Here is a 22,640-nt window from a genome sequence, read left to right as displayed (position 1 = left end):
GCTTTGTTTGGCTAGTTACTTATTCAGAAAATAGAGGAGAAGAAAGGACAAAGCAAAATATATAGGAATAACTTATGCAGTAATTGACTTTGAAATTCCCTCTTCAACTGTGGAGCAAAATACACGCTGCTAGAATTTCAATTCAGCAGCAGCTTTCACCTTCAAAGAGCTTTAAAATTACTTGGTAACTTTGGCTTTTCTGTATTCGTGAGAAAGGCTGTGAAAGATGACAGCTCTCCTCTTCACAACTTCACAGTGGCAAGAATTAAAAACCTCAGTTAAAATAATTACATATTAGAAAATGAGCTTGGGTTTGTTTATAAGTGGAACTTTATCAGCTGGCATCTGAGCCCAGGCTATCAGGAGTATCAAGGGCTGAGAAAGCACACAAATACATCACTGTCTACAAAACTATGAGCCTTTTCATTTTATTATGGCCACACAGATTATTTTTGATCATGTGGCTGTCCAGAAAAGTCAGGGAAAAGCCTGAGAACAGATCTTGTTATTCCTCTACACCACCCAATGCATTTGGATGGACGAAGGAAGATGTGTTTAATGGGCAGCACGACAGCTGAGACCTTCTCAAGTTCCAGAAACTGATACTTTCCATAGCTTCCCATTAAGGAACATTTCCTTTACTTCCCCTGTATTTTCCCTATTTTACCCGTGTAAAAATACCTGTTCTTCTAAACGATTTCATTTTCAACACATTTCTCTTCATGTGGAGTTTTGCTTTCCAAGGCAAATACACCTCAAAACCAGCTTATATTTAGTTATATTTGGGATAAGCCCAACATGCTTTGCCACTGACAGCCCCTTGTTTGGAAGCCAGCTTTGCTGTTCCAACAGGACAGGGCACAAACCTAAAACCACTCAGCAGCCTGGACTTCGCATCCTGTTACACCAAACCAGAACACGGTTAATATACATAACATAACTTTGTTAAATATACTGCTGGCCCCAGTTCTATTTTACCCAAGCATTACCTTCGCTCATTTCTACTAAATTTAATTGTATTTTCCTCAGAGGCTGGTCTTTATGAGACAGATTAGGTATTTACTTTTTAAGTGCCCACTACACTCTTCATAGTAGCACATTTATTCCACAGATCTTCCCTTTTATTAAATGGGTTCTAAACTTAGCGCAGGCTCTCCCATCTTTAATACAAACCATGTGTATGGCTTCCAAGTGACTCAGCTGAGAGCCAGAGCTGGGCCATGGTGTTCTCTGATAAATACATAAACAAAAACAACAGCTCCTGTCAATTGGTAGAAGAACAACACCCACTGAGCTATTTTAATTGTGTTGGAGTTGGAAGGAAAAGCAGCGTGCAAAGAGGGTCAAATCGAGGCCGTTTCTCCAAAGCGTAGATTGCCACCAAAGCAAAAAAGTTAAAAGAAAACAGATTTGTTTTTTACAACTTGCTGAAAACTTCAATGTTGCTGCCTCGCAAACTTCCCGTCAGTGTGAAAAACAAAAGCCAGAAGCAGATGCAGAAGAAAAAGCGCGGCCAAGCCTGATGCTGACATTTTGAAATGCAAACCATGCAAAGCAGTTTCATCATCCACTACCTGCTGTGCTCCTTGGTTTGGTGGCATAAGGATGACTTGATTTGCGCTGGGAACTTCTGACTAAAAATGAACATATTTAAACGTTTCAGTGGATGCATAGATTTTCACTATTCATTAAGCAATACTTTTTCAATAGCTATTCAGCAGATGAAGTAGCTTTTAAGATTTTATTATTATTTCTTGTTTTTTCTCTGTTAACAGTGACTGTTAATTTTGTTTTCTAGCATTTATTTTCTAGCATTTGTTTTGTTTTGGCTGTTTGTTTGTTTGTTTGTTTGTTAGCGTGAAATGGACACCAATAGCTTACTGTCCTTATCAGAAAAGCTTTTTATTAAATTTCTTAATAAGTTCAATAACTTTAACTAAAGACTTCTCAGCTTCAGAAGGGCTCCTGAAGAAATGTATTTGACTTTCAAAAACTTCCGGAGTGAAAGTTGCATGCATTGGAGAAGACATTCTCATTACTTAGTTATAGGAATTAACATATTCCCCTCTTTGTGATCCCTTAAAAAAGCTGGGACCAAATCTCGGGCTAAGAATACAACTTGCCCAGAACAACTGAGAATTATAGAAGATTTTTCTTTTAAAAATTCCTTACAAAATATCTGGCTAAATTTTAATACCGATTCCCTTGAGAAGGTGCCCTTTGCAATGCACAAGGTACAGCAGATCTGCTGAGACCTGAATTGGAAGGAAAATTAACATTAGTGCATTTTATCGTCTATCATAATGTATGGAAGAAGAATGAAACATGTCTTGGTGTTTTAACTGTTGCAATAAATGAATTACAACATTTATTCAAACTTATATCAACATAGTAACTTCTAATGTAATTGCACACCACTTGCCATGGCATATGGGTTCCCTTCATTTCAAGTATTTAAAAATAAATCAACACACACCAACATGCATCAACAACACATCCTGGTGAAACGGTTGTAGATTTCTCAGTGCTCTGAGGGCACCACAGGCACCACCTGGCTCCTGGGACTTCTCCCCATCCTGCCCATGGTCCAGATCCCATCCCGGTTCCCTCAGCAATGCCGTAGGGTGTTGGTGTCCTGCTCCACCACAGCCATGGCCCCCACAGACTGACATCCTGGACCAGTTCTGGATTATCCATCTCAGTAGGAGGCTGGAGCTGCCACTGGTTGCCCCCTAGTTACCCCTAATTGCCCCCCAACTCCCTGGTTGGGGAGGGTGATGCTCCAGCCCTGCTCACCCCATGGGGATCCTCCATAACTCGTGTCTGTGTCCCCAGGGAGCAACCACCAGCACTAGGTGCCATGTAGCAGTGTCATTGCCAAAGGAAAAAACAACAAAACAAAACGTTACCTTCAATTACCATTAATGACACTTAAATAGGAGTGTAACTGGGAGGAGAAGAAAAATATGGGGTAAGAGGGTGGTGAAACTCATTTCTGTAGGGTTTGCTCTGGGCTGGCAGGGAAGGAATGAGCCAACGCTGTCACACTCACCTGGTTTTCTGCACTGCTGTTCTCATTGCCCATTGTGGTGCTGGCATCCAGTATTACACAGCAAGTAAAGAAAGATCACTGGGAGAAAAGAAAAAGCTGTAAGGCTTCTGTGAAAACAAACACAAACCCCAAAGCAACCAACCAACCTAAAGAAAGGAGAATAAAAAATGCCACAACACAAAACTCTGGACATTTTGGAGGCTTGTCATCTCAGTCACCCTCTTGGCATTCAGTCAAATCATGATTTTAAGCCATAAATCCTAATGGTTTTATTTCAGAATGTGTCTCTGCTGGCTTCCCTACACTGGCTTCATTTACCCAGAAACACACTCCCTGAAACTCAGCTTTGTTACTCTGCTTCTGGATTATCCCGTGTCATTTGAGCAGAAAGGCATTTCCTTTGCCCAAGTTACTTTGGATGGACAGCCCTTACGAAAACCTTATTGTTTTAGCTGTATTCAACCCACTCCTATGCCTCGGAGATCCTGGACTGAGCCGCATACTCACATGGTCAGAACCACAACATTAAACACCACCCTTACTGTAACACAAACAATTTTCCATATGTGCGCTCAGCTTTAAGAACAAGCAAATTTTTTTATCCTTATCACTGGAGTGCTTTTCACAGGCATTATTTTGCTGGCAATTTTATGATCTAAACACATTTTCTTTACAGCTAACAGTATCCGCCCGCCTTAATTACTATAGGCTTTATACTAGTTCAACTCTAATTAATTAATTTCAAAAAAATCCTCGGAGCATTACAACTGCAACCAGCAGCTGTGGAATGAGTGTCTCCCCAGGCATCACTCAGTCTGTACTATTTTGTAAAGGATACTCAACAGTAAATGTACCCAATAAAGATTCACTTATAGATATTTACTTCTTGTTCCAGACATTTTATTTTGAAAGCCTGGAATTTAAATTCACTGTGTTTATTGTATGATTGGATAGGTAAAAATGACACACTCTCTTATTATTTTTTTTTCCCAAATGTGAGTCTCATCTATGGCATATGTCAAGAAAAACTTAATTAAAGTCAAGCTGTAAAAGAAAGATTGTGGTATGTTAGCCAAGGAAACCATATAAGCTTTTAAGGAATGTTATTACTTATTCCTACAGTACACTTTTTTAAACTTAAAAGGTTATTTTTCTTCACAGGAGGCTTGGAGAGAGAGAAAAGTTTGGTGCCATGCTCTGTTTAAACTTGAGAATCTTCAGGGGATATATTGGTGCTTGAACTTGCTCCTGTTGAAATCCCTGGGGCCGGGATTGCACGTTTGGAGATTAATTAGCAACACTAGGTTTTGTCTGCTGAGATTACTGCCAAATCCTCTCCTGTTTTAAAATAGCACTGAACTAAATTAAAGATTCTATGTAATATTTACACAATCACCATTCCCAAGTATGAAGTACTCCAGCATGAAGCAATGTGCACAACCAAATGTTTTCAGGCCTGGCTCAGTGAAACGTTCCAAGAAAAGAAGTGAAGATTATAATATTTTAAAAATGTATTGATATAAAAATATTCTCACATTGTTAGACCAGATAACCAAGGTTTCAATGGACAGAAAATAAATAGTAACTTTGCAACAGCAATAAGCTTCCTGCAACAGGCAGCACATTTCCCTAGGAGTGTATACAGGGTGTTTCAAAAAGATGGACCCAATTTCAAAGTCATTTCAATTTCAGCCTGTATACTGGCATTTCTGTGCCCCTGATTTTTTCTTCCCAGCTCCTTTTCTTTTCCTAGAGTATGAAATTTCACAATTGTCACACAATTCTTGCATTACCAGCTGCTTAGTAATGAAGAGAAATGTCATAAATAGGGAATAAAGTCATTATAGATTCTCCAATAATGAGACGTGATAATAATAATTCATGAATTACATTGAAGAGTAACTATGATAATATTTCAGATTACAATGTTATTGTAATCCTTTTAACATACATTATTTCTGAAACATTTTCCTAATGCACAAGCGTTACTTAGGTTGCAAACTACAAGCGCTTTATGATGTGTACAGAATTTCAAATAAACATTATAAACATGCTAAAAATCCATACATTAAATAAACATAGGTTAACCAAAAGATAATCTTTCTCATCTTTCTATACTATCTTTTAAAATTTACATGTCGTTATTAAAATTATTTTAACATTATATATCTTGAAAATGGCTCACTGGTAACAAATTGGTCTGATCAGCCCATAAAGACTTTAGTACTTGTGCAGAAAAAGACCCGTTTTCCTGAAAGCAAGTGAGAGAATGTTTAACTTTGCACTTACATTCCTCGATTAATCTTGCAGCTTTGGATTCACTGACACTTCTAGAGCACGTCTTCAAACCCTTCCTTCCATCTTCACCTCACAGGTTTTCACCTTATTTTCCTCCTACTTCTCCTCAGCCTGGCATGAACTGTGGGTTCTCTTGCAGGGACCCACCTTCAGAACCTGCTGAACAACCAACTTGCCTCCACCCCAGGCAAGGAAAGAAAACAAGTTAAAGTTCCTCCCCCGGCTCCTGGGATCCTGCCATTGCTCTGTGTGTTGTAAATCCAGCGCTCAGGTTTTTCACAAAAGCAACCCCAGAGAATACGGATTTTGGTTAAAACACACTTCACTTCTACTGTGCCTTGGCTTACGGATTTAAGCGATGCTTCTTGCACCACAAAACTTGTTCCGTCAACAGTAAAAACACCACATTGAAGCTATGCATGGATATATTTTAAGGGAAAATTAGTATGGGGGGAATATCTATTCAGCATTTTGTTTTCAAGTTTGTTTATGTGTCTGTCTTTAATTTTCTCATATTACTCTCGACAGCTCTCGGCAATACCTGCTAACAAATGTTTGTGTTCCCTTTCAGGTTATGCTGAAATAATTTCCCATTTAATCATCCCGAAGGGTGGAGACATGACAAAAACCCTTTGAAATGCGATGTTGCAAGAAGTACTGGTTTATGGCTGCGCTAATTGTCATTATTAATGCTCATTGTCCGCTCCAGCGATGCTTCCACCAAGTGGTGCTTGGAAAGACGGCTGATAACAAAAGACACTGTATTTATTATTAGTGGCAACTCCACATGATGAACAAGTTTCTGTAGACACCAGTGGTGCTTGTTGGTGCCACACAGCAAAGGAGTTGTCACCTGTGGGTGACACCTCAGAGAAGTGCTGGGCAGCATGACTGACTCTGGCATGACAAATTCATATCTGATGTGAATAAGAGGCAAGAATTTCACCAGGTAGCTATATATTGCATGCTGTTTTTCCTGTGGTTGTTCTCTTTTCCACAAAGCCTTGGTCTACAAACATCTGACTGGAGAACATTAGGTATGGGAAGAGCTTGAATGAACAGTCGCAAAGTCAGAGACTACTTCTATAATCTTTTCTTGTTGGTGATCCAGCAATTCAAGCCTCCAGCATTATTATACCACCTTAAGCCACTGCTACTGATCAAAGAATTCCACAGATCAGAAATAAATTACTTGCATTCCCTGAGCTTTTTCAGGTCATAAAGCATATACGAGTCACTTTGGTGGCGTGTGGGTAATACAATACGTCAAATAAATCTTTGCTATACCTCTAAGAGTTCAAGATGGAAAAGGCAAGATCTATAGTGACGCTGGAAAACTAAAAGACATGGAAGTGGTTGTCATGTTCCCTTTTCTCTGGTCTCCCCAGCTTGCTTCAGAATCCAGAAAAGCTGAAGTTCATCAAATCAAAATTCTAGTGTGCTCTACCATAGAAAACAAAATAGGACATCGTAAAATTCGTTGCCTATAGACAACAAATTATGCAATGTTTTTGCTTGGGCTCTTTGCCATGAATTGACGAACTGGGATCCTGTGGGAGCTCAAGTAAACACAAGCCTGGTAATACATCCTCACTCCTGCTACCCACATTACTTCCTCATAAACAGAAACCGAACTCATATTTGGTGCTATTCCATTTCTAAAGCTAAGGCCAGAAAACGTCACAAAGCGGAAGTGAAGACGCTGCCTTGCACAACAATTGTCTGGGACAGACTTTGGGGAAAAGGACCTTCTGGTAGTGGATCGTGATTTCTGACCCACTCTCATGTCTAAACAAGGATACACTCAGGTTTTATCCCAACCATCCTGAGCAGCACTGAGTTGTTCCCACCTACACAGATGCTGCTCTTCTGCTCTGTTCCAGTATGAACTCAAATCAGTTTGCATAAACCACTAACTGCGAGAGCATTCCTCATCCTCTGATGTCTCCGTTTGTTCTCTTTGATTTCATGATAGAAGTGCTCACATCAGGCTGCTTTACTATTATATGCTGGAATTCCCCTGTGTTTCTTCATCCACACTTCATGTTCCATCTTTTCTTGATCAGACGAAGATCTAACCCAGGAGGACTGGGGGACTCAAACTAGGGGACAACATAGCTCAGACTTAAAGGTAAGCTATGTAGTGGGTTAATGAGTTAGGCATTTCAGTAAGTCCAAATAATTTGTCATGAGTGATCAAATTTAATCCTCTTATATACAATATTCGGTATGCTTACCAACCACACGCTGCTCAGATATGTTAGTTTCTTATATACTGAATACATGCTACTTTAGGTATTTATGTAAGACAATTTAGTCTGAGCTCATTTTACTTTACGGTATAAATACTGCCAAAATAAGGGGAAATGTTTTTATGTTCCTTATTTTCACATGATTGATGCTACACATAGAGCATTGCAAAGCTCTGCGGAAGCACTGAGCATGCCATTGCACCGCAGCTACTCCCACAGGTGAGAGAAGAAAGGGGAGGTGCTCAGAATTTCTCTCTTCTCTCATCTTGATGTAACTAATGTAAAGTCTTTCATAGTTTCTGCATATTAGAACAATATCGTAGAGATCTGCAAGAACGAACTCATCTATGATAGCCTTCACCCCTTGTTTTCTCACAGATTCTAAAAGAGCATATATCAAGATCTGGGGGGGAAAACATAATCCTGTGAGAACTAGTAAACACCTAACGATTTAAAAGCGCACAACTTGACAGGAAAGATGTTGCTTAGCAACATCAGCAGCTGGATCTGCTGTAAAATCGTGAGGTCGCTTGGCAACAAAAAGCTGAGCTTGGCCTTTTGTGCAAGTTGTGAAGCGGTGTTTTGCTGCCCTTCCCCCAGGATAAGCAGAAATTGTCTGGTGGGGCTGCACCGCTGAATACGGGGTAGGAATGAGGATTTAAAGGACAGCAAGTGAAACGGGTCTTTGATGCAGCCCAGCCCTGGCTGATTCGCTCCACTCAATGTGCAAGTATCAAAGGAAAAAACAGAGGAACTGTGAGTACCTGCTACTAAGAGACAAAACAATATTTTATAAAAACAGATTAGGACAGTTAAGAGGATGGAAGTGCACTGTGGGGTTTCAACCGCAGCACCAGAGGTGGTTGGGTTGCAAAATCACAATGTTTGGGGTGGAACTGAATGGGAATTATTTTGCTACAGTGTGAAACCTGGAAAAGAAACAACATTGTGTTTCAAAATTCTTTTGACTTCTGATGGGGTTCAACCTCTTCATATAGCTAAAGTGTTTGGGAAAGTTCTATTCAGGCTCACAGTAAAGACATGCTTGGATATGCTAGTGAGAACACTTATAGAAAGATGTGACCACCTTATCATGCGTAGCACCCTTACAAGTGATTTTAGAAAGGAGTGAGAGACGTTAAGTTTCTGCAAGACTTTACCTTTTGTGTTAGTCTTTGTCAGGATAGTACCTCCTTCCTCCTTCAAATCTTTTAGTCTAAACATTTGTGGCACAAATGGTGTAGAAGAGGACTCATATTTCTTTGGAGATTAATTGATTTGCCTAAGGTATAGTAATAATAATAATGAAAACCCCAAGTGGCAGAACTGGGATGTCAGCGCTGGCTTCCTCAGCATGCTCCAGTTGCCAGGCTATGCTGGAATTTGAGTTAATGTTGTTCAAGCCTCCACCAGGAGGTATCCTGCCCAAAACAGCATGGGGGGGCTAACTTTGTTTTATATTCTACCTAGGAATATTCTCCCAGATGTAAAAAAGGAAGTCTGTCATTTCAGCTTTTAACTGAACTTTCGTAATACTCGATAGTTTCACGCAATAATAAATAAAAGTGATTCTGGAAATACTAGGTGTGGTTCTGTTGCTGAAAAGAAATTTTGAGTGTCACACTGGACACCACAGGGTATCCTGCCCATCCCTCAACTGCGTCTCTGAAAACATAAGTCTCAGGTAAGTTGTGTATTTTAGTTCCCAGTCCCACGAGGATGCTCAATGCCCATACCTTTGGATCTGAATAATCTTTCTCTTGAGAATGGTGCATTAAGTGTTTCAAGCACATATATATTCCCTCTTCTTTGCACCAACTGAAGATGTCAAAGTAATGCAGAGGACTTAGTTTTTCAAAGTGATGCCAAAAGTATTTTTCAAAATATATATGGTCTAAAAAATAACATCCAAGTATTGGAGCATTCCTCTTTCCAAACCACATTTACACCAGCAGTTTTTCACCAGGTTCCACATGCAGTACTGAAATTGGTGGGAAGGCTGTTGATCCAGACAAATCACGCAGCTATGCGCAGCGGCACTGACGCTTTTTCTGACCACATGGAATATCTCCCAATGGAGAGAGCTGGATAAAGGCTTTGTATTTAAGTTCATAATGCCACAAACAGCTAACAGGGCTTGGTAGCTATAGGGGAGGCTGACCTATATAGCTCACCTGGTCACCCTGTGCCTGTCATTGTGCAGGACTGTGAATTATTTCCTTCTTATTACTGCCTGCCTTCTATAAAGAGCTGATTATGATTTATGAAAAATATCTCACCCATATTTGGATTATGAGACAGATATGACTGTATATTTCAAGTCTAGAGCCAACTTGGCAGAGCGCATGTGTGTTTCCATGCTCTAAATGCACAGTCTGTCACTTAAAGGATCACTGTTCCTAAACTTCAAAGACGAGGCAGGACAACAGTATTCTGACTTGGGGCAGATTTGGAAGGAGTGGTGGGAGGTTTGAGGTAAAGGATGGATTTCTCTGTTCCCAGTCTGCCTGCTGTGGTGTCCAGTCACAGCACTGGGGATGGTGGGACACAACTCAGAGAGACAAAAACCCATATTATATTGAGTCAGAAAAGGAGATATAAGCAAGGTGAGGGCTGGTTTGTTTAACATCTCTAGAGGCACCTTTAAGGCATAGGAAGAATGCATCACAAGGGGAGTTATTTCTTGCCTCTTTTCAGGTTCTTTCTCCTTCAAACTATATTCTCTGCTGTTCCCTCTGTAGTGTTTACCTGTTTCATCTGTCCATGCATTCTCTTTTTTCTCTTCCCCTTGGCCAAGATACTCAGTGGAAATACAAGTGAGAGCCAAGGGTTGCCGCAGGGTCTGGTTTTCCGAGAGCTGAGGAGAATGGGAGAGAAGAGGCAGGGCGAGAAGCGGCTCAGAGCAGGGATTCCTTCCTTCCTTCCTTCCTTCCTTCCTTCCTTCCTTCCTTCCTTCCTTCCTTCCTTCCTTCCTTCCTTCCTTCCTTCCTTCCTTCCTTCCTTCCTTCCTTCCTTCCTTCCTTCCTTCCTTCCTTCCTTCCTTCCTTCCTTCCTTCCTTCCTTCCTTCCTTCCTTCCTTCCTTCCTTCCTTCCTTCCTTCCTTCTTCATAGAATCACAGAATGTCCTCCGTTGGAACAGACCCACAAGGATCATCAAGTCCAACTCCTGTCTCTGAACAGGACAACCTCAAAATTCACACCATGTGTTTGAGTGTGTTGTCCAGTTGTTTTTTGAATATTGTCAGACTTGGGGCCGTGACACGTCCCTGGGGAGCCCGTTCCAGTGTCCAGCACCCTCTGGGTGAAGAACCTTTTCCTCATGTCCAACCTAAACCTCCCCCTGGCACATCTTCCTGCCATTCCCTTGGGTTCTGTCGTTGGTCACTAAAGAGAAGAGCTCAGCCCTGCCCCTCTGCTCCCCTTGTGAGGAAGCTGTTCCCGCCATGAGGTCTCCCCTCAGTCTCCTCTTCTCCAGGCTGAACAAACTCAGTGACTTCAGCTTCTCCTCACACAGCTTCCCCTCCAAACCCTTCACTAACTCCATAGCCTCTTCTGGACACTGTCCAGTAGCTTTATATCCTTTTTATCCTGTGGCGCCCAGACCTGCACGCAGTGCTCCAGGTGAGGCGGCAGAGCGGGACAATCCTCCCCTTCAGCTGTGGCGCCCGAACCAGCTGTCGCCAACTGTCTCTCCGAATGGCGGGTGGCAGCGGGATTCCAGCCCCTGCTCCCTTGGCCTGAGGTGTGTGGTGACACGGCAGAGTTGGCAGCTCGCAGCTGTGTTCTGGGCTCCATGCTCGCGCACCCTCCATGCCCACACAAATATCGCAGGAGAGGACTCATTCTGGGGCTTCTGGAAAGTCCACGGCACTCAGAGACTTTCCTCATGCTGAGGGGTGCATGCTTATTGATTTTTTGTGCTGACCCAACACAGGCACATAATGTATACAAACACATATACACACATGTATATATTACATATCATGTATATATTAATGCATATAGGCTATACAGATTATATCCTCCATCCTCAGTTAGACACCATTTAGCCTGAAGCCGTTTTTCATAATTTCATAATAGCTGTTTGATCACTGGGTGAGAAAAAATGAGATTATAAACTCGGCTACTGAATATTTAGCAGTGAGCATTATTCTCACCCCAGATGTGCTGTATTCTACCAGTAGCGAGGGCAGGCTATGAAAATAATTGTCTCAGGAGATTTGCACATAAAGCAGTTTATGAATGGCCAGTGCAGGGGTAGGTTTCAGACTCTAGTCCAAGCAAATATATTAGATCTTTGCAGGACTAACTCTGGGAAGTGAGTCACTGACATCTGAAATAACTTTGTAGTCAAGATAGTCTCCATAAAGACATGAGTCCTCTTTACAAAGACCCTGAAGTTGGCTGAAAAAATATTTACTTTGAAATGAAACTCGAGTTTCTACAATTTTCTGCACCTTGAGAATAATGATATTAAGTAAGCACAACACTTACATTGATGTACTGTAAGCATTTAGGTGGTATTACTTATGCAAATTCCTCACTGATTTACAAAGAGGGATAACACTGTTGACATTTGACAAAAGCAGAAACTGAGGCACAGAGGGCTTGAGTGATTAGGCCATTAATATATTGTGTTATCCTGGATTAAGCAGGAAACTAGGGCTAGTGTTCAGCCCTCGCAATATCAGTGCAGAATGGATATGATTACTGATTCAATATTGCTGTTCTAAAATAATAGGTTATATTTTACATGGAATATGGACTGGATTAGGGACTTTTCTCAAGGGTGTTACACTGATTTAGCCCTGCACAAAGAGACTCCATCACATCTCAGAGCCAATCAGGACCAAGATACTTCCTTAGGCTTATTTGTGAGGGTCAGCCGAGAACATTTTTCTGCACAGTAACATCACAGAGGTATCATTAAAGATATCATAAATAAAGAAAAACAGTAAGGTTAAAATAACTTTATGTGCTTTTTTTTCAAAGGATAACAACTGCATAATAACAAGAATGCTTTCTTACTGGCATTACCATTGCTTTGTCACTGCTACGATGTTTAAAATTAGTGTAATGAATGAATGTTTAAAGATGAATATGAATGCAAATTATAAACCTATTTTCCCCCTTGACTGCTTTGATTTAACTAAACAGGCATGAAAAACAAGATTGAGAAGTCAGTTAAAGACAGTCCCTGAAGTTTTGATGATGATCTGGGGCAATGAGTGGTGCCTAAACTGCCTTTGCTCCTCTAAATTGGAGCTCTTCACGTTTGCCTTAGGGGTGGTGGCTTTTTTGAAAGATGATCTAATGCCAGGTTGGTGGGAAGTTGTCCTAGTGATCCAGGGTGGCTGGAGGAGATAAAGTTAACTAAGCTGCGCACTGTTGTTACAGATGGCCCGAGTCTTCATCCTTTTGACAGACATAAACCTAATCAGCTTCTGCTAACGACAGATTTAAACTCATAACATATTGCCTTGTCCTGCTAGGTCTACACTATTTATACTCATGTCATCATTTTCCACTAATATAAACAATATCCGGTTTCAGAAGTTCACTCTTAATTTACAGGTATATTTTTCCATTGGCACTTCTTCAACATCGGTGAATAACTTCGTCGCAGGCTTTGCAGTACTTGAACTCAATCTCAGTTTTGATTTGGAGACGGTTCCCTGGAAACCAGGCTCATAAAGTAATTGTTGTTATACATAATTAGGCACTGTATTTACATTTTTCAGCAGGGATTGTAATACTGAATTAAAAGTTGGGAGAAGAATCTTCCAAAATCACCTGCAAATGGTGGCAATATTGGCTTCCCAAGTCTGCAAACAGTCCAGTTCGTAAAGATGGGAATTTCACCTTTCATCTCAGTAAGATTTTAACATCAAAATCTAATAATGTTTTCTGAACATTGGCTCTAGTTATTTCGATTTTGGTCATCACAACAGACAGAATTTGACAGATGAAATTTGATATTGCAGTTGACTTCTATTTATTAATATTTATTTGTGCACTCTCATAGAGCTGTTCTCATCCTTAAGAAAATGACAAAAGGTATCGCTGCTATCACTGTAATCCAGTGACTGGATCCATATTTGGATGTGGACTCAAAAGTAAACATGGTAATTCATTGGGGTCTGAAATCCCAAGAGTCCACACCAATATCTTAATGATGCCACAAGACCAGCGCAACAGGAAAAGTAGAATTCAAGCTTTTCGGTTGTCAGATTTTTCTTGAGATTTCATCTTTCAGGTAGAAATATTACATGTTTATGCAAGCCTCTGACTGGTTCTTTTGGATATTAAAGATCCAGGCGCCTTTTTGTGCTGCACATCCTTGACTTGCTGTCGAAAAACAGCTTTTCCTGTTAGAGCAGGAGCCAATATCAAAAAGAATTCCTAGGTTGGTACTACATGCAAGTTCACAGGTGGCGCTTTTGTTTCCCAGTAACATCAATCATTTTTAATCACAAAGCACTTTGAGATATTAGTAAATGGAAAAATACAAAACTTCTACTCTTAACGTGACTATGACAGAAAGTAGGGAACCGAGTATCAGTCACTAGTACCCAAAAAAGTGGATACTAACAGTATTTGAGATCAAAGACCACAAAATAAGGCCTACAACTGTTTGTCCAGTTCAAAGTTCATGTACAATTGGAGTAGATACAGTGCCACCTTCTGTAATAAATGGGCTAGAGGGAATCAAGTTTGGGACCTTCATGTATGCAGATGTGATTCTTTTTTGTTGTATAAGAAAACTCCAAAGGGTTTCTTGGTGAAGTCCTGTATAACTAGAAAGGAAAAACACTCCTCTCTGAAAAGGTTAATAGCCTACATGTATAATCAAACCTCTTTAAACTTCACGTGTAAGAACAGAACTTACCATAGAAAGATATAATGACATTGTAGGATATGTTAAGCAAAAGGTTTAAGTGCAGCTTCCAAAACTCTTGAAATATTTTACCAATAGAAAGAGTTTTATAGTGCAATGGTTTGAATATTGGTTTTGGGCTGGCAAGTCTTCATGCAGGGCTTAAATACTCGATGTGTGACAATTAAGAAATGTTCAGGCTAGTTTATTAGAATGCAAGAATATCTCCATGCTCAAAGGTCCTGACACGTCACCTTTTGATATGAACACTGCAATGAGTTAAGAGTCTATCAGAGAAACTCAAAAAACCCACAGCTTTATGTGGACCACGAATTTAAACCTCCTGCCTCCTTGCATCATGCAGGGATTTTCATATGGGTTCAATAAAATCATGCAATGCTCCAAATTCGTGGGTAAAATCAGCTTTTTCTCATAAAGAAAGTGGTTAAGTATAATTTTCAGTTTACAGTTGGAAGTGGTACGGAAACTGTGAGTAATAGACAATGTAACAAGTAGTCATGCAAAATTATTCCAACAGTTAATAATAATTACTGTAGTTTCAATTGTATCAATATGCTGCACATATAATACACAGGCACATACAGAAATAGGAAACAGAAATCTTTATAGTCTAATCAAAAGCTTTTTATTGTGAGGATGAAAAATAGGTCAACAGCTCACATTATACTAGGCTGACAGTAACAAAAGTGAAAGACAGCTCTGTATGGATAATACATCACACACACATCCCTTGGAAGTGTTGGAGAATTCAGTCTATACCATGTGAAAAACAAAATGGGGTACAATAAAATCTAGGCATTTTTATTAAGCTGTGCAGATTTGTTAAGCTGTGCTGTAAAAATTAGGCTTTTGGTACTTATTAACTGGGTTTTTTTGTACTTTTTCCCCCTCTCCTCACTGCAGCAAACTTTGTACTTCTGGCTTCAACTAGGAGTTGCTCATGATGTCCGTGTGTGTTACCACCAAAACCTGGGTTTGCTCCTCTCTGCCTCTTCTGGAGGATGAATGAAAACTGACACAGCACCTTCAGTGCACAGAAATGGTGCTGTTTGGCTGACATTTCATGTAATCATAGAAAACAGGGCTGAGGGACGGATCCTCCTCTATCTTAGTCTATATCTCCCCAAAATAGCTGTATTTTTTACAGGTCTGCTGAAGGAAGCACATTGTGGGAATGGAGAAAATGTTCTGAAATCATATTTCCCAAAGAACTCCTTTGAAAATAGATGCCTTTTGGTCTAATTTGACTAATTCCTTAGTCAGATCTACTTGGCAGAAACAGCTGCAGTGTTGGTTCGCTAATGAAGTTTTCTGTTTTCTTTCATTGCCTCTAAGGACATCATCTCGTGGTTCTGTTTTCTTACAATTATGCTGGTCCTGTTTCCTTCTAAAATATTTCTGTTTCAAATGCAGCAACCATTCACATACAAAATAAATATTAGCATCATGTTTCAATAACAAGTGTTTACACTATACACCCAGTTAGCTTGCCATGAATCAGACAATCTTTTCTGATGACATATATTTGGAAGAAGCACAATTTATCTAGGTAACAGAATAAATTGGTCTTACCTTTTATCTATGTACAGTCCTGTTACAGTCCTATAAAATTCCCCACAGCACACGACACATGAAGCAAACAAACATATCCTAATCCAGGACTCGGAGCTGGCTGAGGTTTGGGTTTCACCAAGATCCAAGAGCCCAAGCTGGATCACACGCTTGCTGTGAAACCAGAGAAGTAAATGAGCCTGTCAAGTCCTAACTAGCATTATATGACAAATTTAATTTGGCAAGAATATATAGTTCAGTATTTTGTCAAACTTGCTGAGCCTCGTATATTCTGTATATGTACTTCAATCAACTGATATATTTTCATGATATCCCGAATTCAGGAGGTTCTAAGGAAATCATACCAAAATTAAATCAAACTTTGTTTCACCGTGTGATTTTTAAAAGCCAGTGTTTCAAAAAGATTATGTCAAGAAAAAGAAAACTATAATCTGCAGTGTCTCTACTATTACACCGGCTGTCAGCAGCACAACTCTTCAAACCATTAGTTGCTGCAAGTGAATGTAGAATTAACTGAATTTAAGCTATTTGTTCAGCTTTAAGCTTAGATCATAGATGCAGGGTAAAATTATTCTCTTTTCAGATTTGTTGCAGACTTGAGGGGCTTCTACAAACGTTGTTCCGCTGGCAGCAGAAAACACAGAAGTTGATCTGAAGCCTGATAGATGCTCCCACCTCCCTCACAATGAACACCCACATTTCCAGAAAAAAGGCCGGTGGTCAGTGTGAAAGTTTGGTTTGAGTTCCCTCACTGAAAGGGCAGCACAGCACTGGCTAAAATCTGCCCAATATTACAGCTCAAACCTTCTCTAACACTACCACAAATGCATTCTTTAATGCCGCTGTTCTCTAATAGTGGCGTTCTCTAATACTGTGTTGTTCCCCACTCCGCTGCCTGCTCTGGCAGCTCTCCAAACTATTGCTTCTATTTCTATTTCTATCCCGCTTGTTTTGTATCAAGCCCTGCAAAACAACAAGCAGGCAATTTACGATGTAAATCATTTTCTTTTGTATAAGTGGGAAATGGTCTGCAGGCATACTTGTGAGTAGCAAGTATAAGGTTGAAAACGGGGATATTTATTTTCTTTCTTTTCTGCAGTAGGCTGTTTGAGTGGCTTTGAACTGGTGTTCTTTTTAAGCCAGGGTGTCCAAGCCTGTCATTGACACAGATCTCTGTTTTAAAGGTGGAAAATTGGGTGGTTGTAGCTGTAGATGCAGACGGTAGGGTACCGGAAAGGGTACTGATGAGTCAGGGTAGTGAAAAGTCAATGGAGATTAAATCTTCCATCCATGGTCCATAGGCCAACTACCAGCCTTTCAAACTTTTTCCTTTCCACAATCCCTTTAAATATTTATGGATGTATGTATTTGCATCTACTTAATTAATCTCTGAACCTATAATTTAAAAGTTTTGACATGAAGAGATGGAGATTTTTTCCTTAACTCCTACCTGTATAGCAGGTTTCTAACCCAAATCTTGGGCTGTGTAAAGGGAAAAAGGTCTGCTCCTAGGTAACCAGCAGCTTGATCCTGGATAAATGTATCATGAGAAAAAAAATCCAGGTATAAGCACTATTTTTTTTATAAGATCAGATTTTGTATGAAATACCAACTTTCTAATACAGATAGAAGCATGCCTGCCTTATCGTTTTGCATCTGTCTATAGGATTGTTAGTTTCTGCCTGAAGAGAAACCTCTTTTTAGAGGCAGAATACTTGAAAAATAGTTTCCAAAACATACAAAACATAGTGGGAATATACACCCTGCTCATTAAAAATAAAATAAATAAAATGGAAGTGGCAATGGTCTTCTATGTTGACAACAAATTTCAACATAATGCCATCAATGTTCAAAATAATAACATAATCAAATTCTTGTTAATCTCAAATGAGTGAAATATTATAATCTAATTAGTTCTCCTAGTGGGAAAGGCTGGAAGTGACTTCAAATACCTGAAGATCTATGAAAGGCGTGGGTCACCAGAGGCAATGTTCTGCATACACATGTTCAGTGTTATGTTTTACAGCCTGAAGCAAATGTCATTATGCATGAAAGGACAGAACATCTAGTCATTTCTCACTTAAGAACATCGTCAAACACCTGCATAATCTTTCTAGTGACTAGCCAGCTAATTTTATCTCTGAATTTCTGCATAAGAAACACACATTCTTGTTGTTACATGGCAACTTAAAATCAACAAGCAATCCTTCTCGAAACAAAACCCTAGAAGAGAGCCATAGTTAAAAACTCCAGCGTTTGCAAACAGCTATTACAGTCTGTAATGTCGTAACATGTTTTTAAACCAGCTATTTTAGGACATGCACATTTAATGATCAGCCTCTCGATCTTAGATACTGACTAAACGGAGATCATCCTGTGGACTACTCTATAGGTTATGTGGATTGTAAAATAAGTTATACAAGAGACCATGAAGCCATAGAACCTCAAAGGAGCCACTGTTTGTTTTTTTTTTTACTGGTAAGGAGAAAAGTTTCTGTAACTTATAAGACACTACCTTTGTACTTTTGTAATGTCTAAAACACGATTAGGAAACTATTTTGAGCCTAGGCATTTTAAATTTTAAAGAACTAATAAAAAATTACTTACCCCGTTTTCTTCTAGAATAAAAATGAAAATATACCAGTCCCTGATTTTTATAGCCTTCTGCACTCCTTCACTCCTAGCTGCTGTATGGATCCCCTTTCCCCCTGGATCACATGAAAGTGTTCTATTAATGTGAATTGGCTGATGTTGGAGAACACTATGCTGGACAGCTATGAAGTGTAAGGAATCTGACCCAGGGAGCTGCAGGGCTGTGACACATCAGTTCTTCACAGGAATTCTCAGTAGCTGGGTGAGAATAACCCGAGACAGGTCCCGCACGCTGGGTGCAGGCTGCTGGGTTGTTAGTACACTGTTTGCTTACAGCAATGAGACATTGGGAAAATGGATCAGTTTAGAATGTTATAAGCACACAGCACGGCTAAAAGTGATAGCTGCCTTAGGAAAACTACGGCAAGTCAGAACTGCTCCACATATTTCATGAGGAATGCTTTGCTGGAGTGCAGAATAAACATTCCAAGTCTGGGAATGCTGGTGGATTACCTGGCAGGAGGGAAGGAGGGAGGGAAGGGAGGAGGGAAGGAGGAAGGGAAGGAAGGAGGGAGGGAAGGAAGGAGGGAAGGAGGGAGGGAAGGAGGGAGGGAGGGAAGGAAGGAGGGAAGGAGGGAGGGAAGGAGGGAGAGAAGGAGGGAGGGAAGGAGGGAGGGAAGGAGGGAGGGAAGGAGGGAAGGAGGGAAGGAGGGAAGGAGGGAAGGAGGGAAGGAGGGAAGGAGGGAAGGAGGGAGGGAAGGAAGGAGGGAAGGAGGGAAGGAGGGAGGGAAGGAGGGAGGGAAGGAGGGAGGGAAGGAGGGAAGGAGGGAAGGAGGGAAGGAGGGAAGGAGGGAAGGAGGGAAGGAAGGAGGGAAGGAAGGAGGGAAGGAAGGAGGGAAGGAAGGAGGGAAGGAAGGAAGGAAGGAAGGAAGGAAGGAAGGAAGGAAGGAAGGAAGGAAGGAAGGAAGGAAGGAAGGAAGGAAGGAAAAAGAAGCCTCCTGCCTTCATTCCATTCTTCATCCATTTGCCTGTGTTCGATCTGCTCTTGCCCACAGGGTCAGAAAAGAGGGAAAGCAGCTTGTTTCTTCTCGTGATGGAGGCGACAGATCCTTCAGCCCACTCCAAATGTGGTGGTTGAAGTCACTGTTACATCTGTGAGCCTTTCAGGAAATATAAAACATGCCACTTCAGTACATAGTTGTCTTAACTCTAAACCCCCAAAGCACGTGTCACTGGAAGAGGAAACCCGCACCAATCGTAGAATTGACTTTTAAGTAAAACATGTTTTCAGTTACATGGTATTTTTGTAAAGGCCTCCCTTGTAATGCATTATTTCAGAGAGGAAAAACTTATTTCTTTCACAATAGGTTGTGAGTTACCAGCCTTTAAACACATGTAACGAAACTATATTCACATCAGCACAAGATATGAAGAAACGCTTGTGTGGCAGGATTAAACCCATCACAGGAGCACCAGGGTCAATTGTTTGCATGGTGTTGGCAACGTCTGATGGGCAATAACTTCTAGAGATTGCTATAAAGAAAAGCGAATTTCTGCGAATTTTCTGGGAATTCAGGAATTATTTGCTTATTAAAATTTCCATGTCCAAAAAATTGCCATGCAGCTATGTAAAATATGGGCACAGCTCTACAGAGCACTAATTGGCTTCTTCTTTTGCAAAAATCTGACATTGTTCTGCATTTGCTTTGTTCCTCCATTAGAAATGTACTGGCTGGACCACCAAGGCAGCAGCTCTCTGGCTCTTCTCCGCTCTGAGGCATCATTGACGTTTGTATATATTTCCTGTTCCTTCTTGCAAAGATTTTTTTTTTGATGATTATTATTTTCCTAAACTAAATTGCTGTGTGACTGTAGGGAAAAAGTGGAAGGTTCTGAGCACTTTAATCTCCGTCAGCATGACTTCCACATGTTGTCGTAGCAACCTTGTTTCAGTCTTTCACTTAATGAAACCTTCAAAGTCATTAAAGAGTTCCTGGGTTCGATCTGACAGGGTCTTTTTTCCTAACATCCCATCCAATTGGGCCCCAGGTTTTTTTCGTAGTTCTGTTAATAATTGTTATTTCATATTCCTTTGAAAATACCTTCGACCGGCACACCGTATACTGTGATTTGATGGGCTGTAACCTTATCCACTCTGCTGAAAAAACACCTGGTGCAAGATTTTTACCTCCCATGGAATTATCTGTAAATAGGGAAATAAAAACTTCTGCAAGAACCAAGTATATGAACTCACACTTACACATTGCTACAACAATTTTTCAAGTTAGCTGCACTCATTAAAATGAATTCCCTTAATTGTGTTTGCTTGCAGAGCTGGCAGCCGAGTGGCAAGTGTGACATCTCAGATGTTTTGTTTCTGATGTTTTCAATTAGTCCAGGCCCATTTCAGGCTACCAGGATTATCTTTATGTCAGTAACAGTCATTACCGGGCTACAGGTCCCGTGCAGCAATGTTCTCAGACAAATAATTTCTTCCTTTATCTCTTTGTCTGGAATAATAGCATTTATTTTGATGTATTCAAGAGAAATCCAAAGAGTTTATGCTTCAGAATCATATGCAACACTCCTGGGCAGTGACTAAACTGTTTCATTTGAAAACATGTATTATTCCATGTGTAGGAACATCTGTTGGCAGGTTGGGGGTCTTCACACCAGGAGATCAGTCTTCTAGATCTGGATGTATGATTAGATGTGATATTAAATTGAATGGTGGTTGATCCACAGTTTATTTGGTCTTGATGAACACCAGCACACTGGGCAGCTCTAGAGATATAGGAGAGGCACAGCCAACACCATTGGTAATTCACATCTCAGTACTGTAAAAAAAAACATTATTTTTCTGTTTCTGATGACAATGGAGACCACGTATTGCCTGCTGAAATGCTGTACCCATATGAGCTGCTGTGTATCACGGTGTATACAAAGTAGGTGGTGTCAAAAATCAGAATTAGTTGGAGATCCTCTCCTAAATGCCAGAAACTTCATGTGCACTTCTGCTCTCCAGAGGAAGACAAAGAATTAATGGTGAAATATGTACACAGTGCATCTCTGCTAATAAATTTTGAATACTTAGGATACCTCTATGTGAGTCTTCTCATTTCAATGAGAATAATGTTTTGCATATATGAGACCTGAAATGGGGATGGAAATCTCAGCTATTTTATGTGTTCTTTTAATAAATCTGGGATTCATCAGTGCAAGTAACAACACGTTTTTGTTAATGATCTGCCCCCTTAATAAAACTAATTTTCTGTTAAAATTACAGAATATTTAATCCTAATGCCTTTTCTGTAATACAATGTATATTTCATTCTGTACCAATGAAAATCTCCAATGTAACTGTTCATTATGCCTTGAATGTCTTATTTCCATAGCTTGCTATATGAACACACATTAACAGCAAAAGAAAACTCAGTTGGAAGATGTTCCTTTATTTGCCAGAGCACAGGTCCCTGCTTAGTGATTAATTTATACATATTATACAGAGACATATGCATTACAAATGCTCAGTCAAGTGCATCATCCCTTCGTCTCTAATTTTCACCTCTTCTGCTCCTCAGATGTGAGAGAAGATGAAAAGCAGATTAAAGATTTGTAACCATCAGTTTCACGACCATTAACAAACAGGGGCTTTTCTGCTCAACTTTTCAAAAGCGGGTAAAAACCCCTCGCTTAACCCAAGAGGCAAACAGTCACGCCTCGGATGTGCGAGAGCGGTCGATTTTCGGGGATTTATTCGAAATGTAGGTATAGGTTATTTTGGAACGAGCCTGCGAGCGCTGGTGGCCGCGGTTCCTGCCTTCCCGGGCCGGTACGAGGCCGCCGGTACCGCAGCGAGCGGCCGGTACCGCAGCGAGCGGCTGCCGGTACCTCAGCGAGCGGCTGCCGGTACCGTAGCGAGCGGCCGCCGTTACCTCAGCGAGCGGCCGGTACCGCAGCGAGCGGCCGGTACCGC

The 22,640-nt window shown here is 40.5% G+C and overlaps 2 long non-coding RNA genes across 2 annotated transcripts; one reads left to right on the top strand and one right to left on the bottom strand.

Annotated features, from left to right (window-relative positions):
• Positions 1 to 1,529: 1,529 nt before the first annotated feature.
• LOC139828579 (uncharacterized) lies at positions 1,530 to 16,223 on the bottom strand. Its single transcript, XR_011740358.1, has 3 exons — positions 16,073 to 16,223; positions 3,053 to 3,130; positions 1,530 to 1,634 (listed from the first exon to the last, which is right to left on the bottom strand). It is a non-coding gene; the product is annotated as an uncharacterized lncRNA (long non-coding RNA).
• Positions 8,215 to 22,042, top strand: LOC139828578 (uncharacterized). The gene is made up of 3 exons (XR_011740357.1): positions 8,215 to 8,358; positions 18,757 to 18,926; positions 19,720 to 22,042. It is a non-coding gene; the product is annotated as an uncharacterized lncRNA (long non-coding RNA).
• The last annotated feature ends 598 nt before the right edge of the window (positions 22,043 to 22,640 follow it).

Source organism: Patagioenas fasciata, chromosome 8 (genome assembly GCF_037038585.1).
Source record: "Patagioenas fasciata isolate bPatFas1 chromosome 8, bPatFas1.hap1, whole genome shotgun sequence".
In the NCBI taxonomy this organism is placed as follows: Eukaryota; Metazoa; Chordata; class Aves; order Columbiformes; family Columbidae; genus Patagioenas; species Patagioenas fasciata.
Note: the sequence above shows the minus strand (reverse complement) of the source record. Positions and strands in the feature narration are given on the sequence as shown.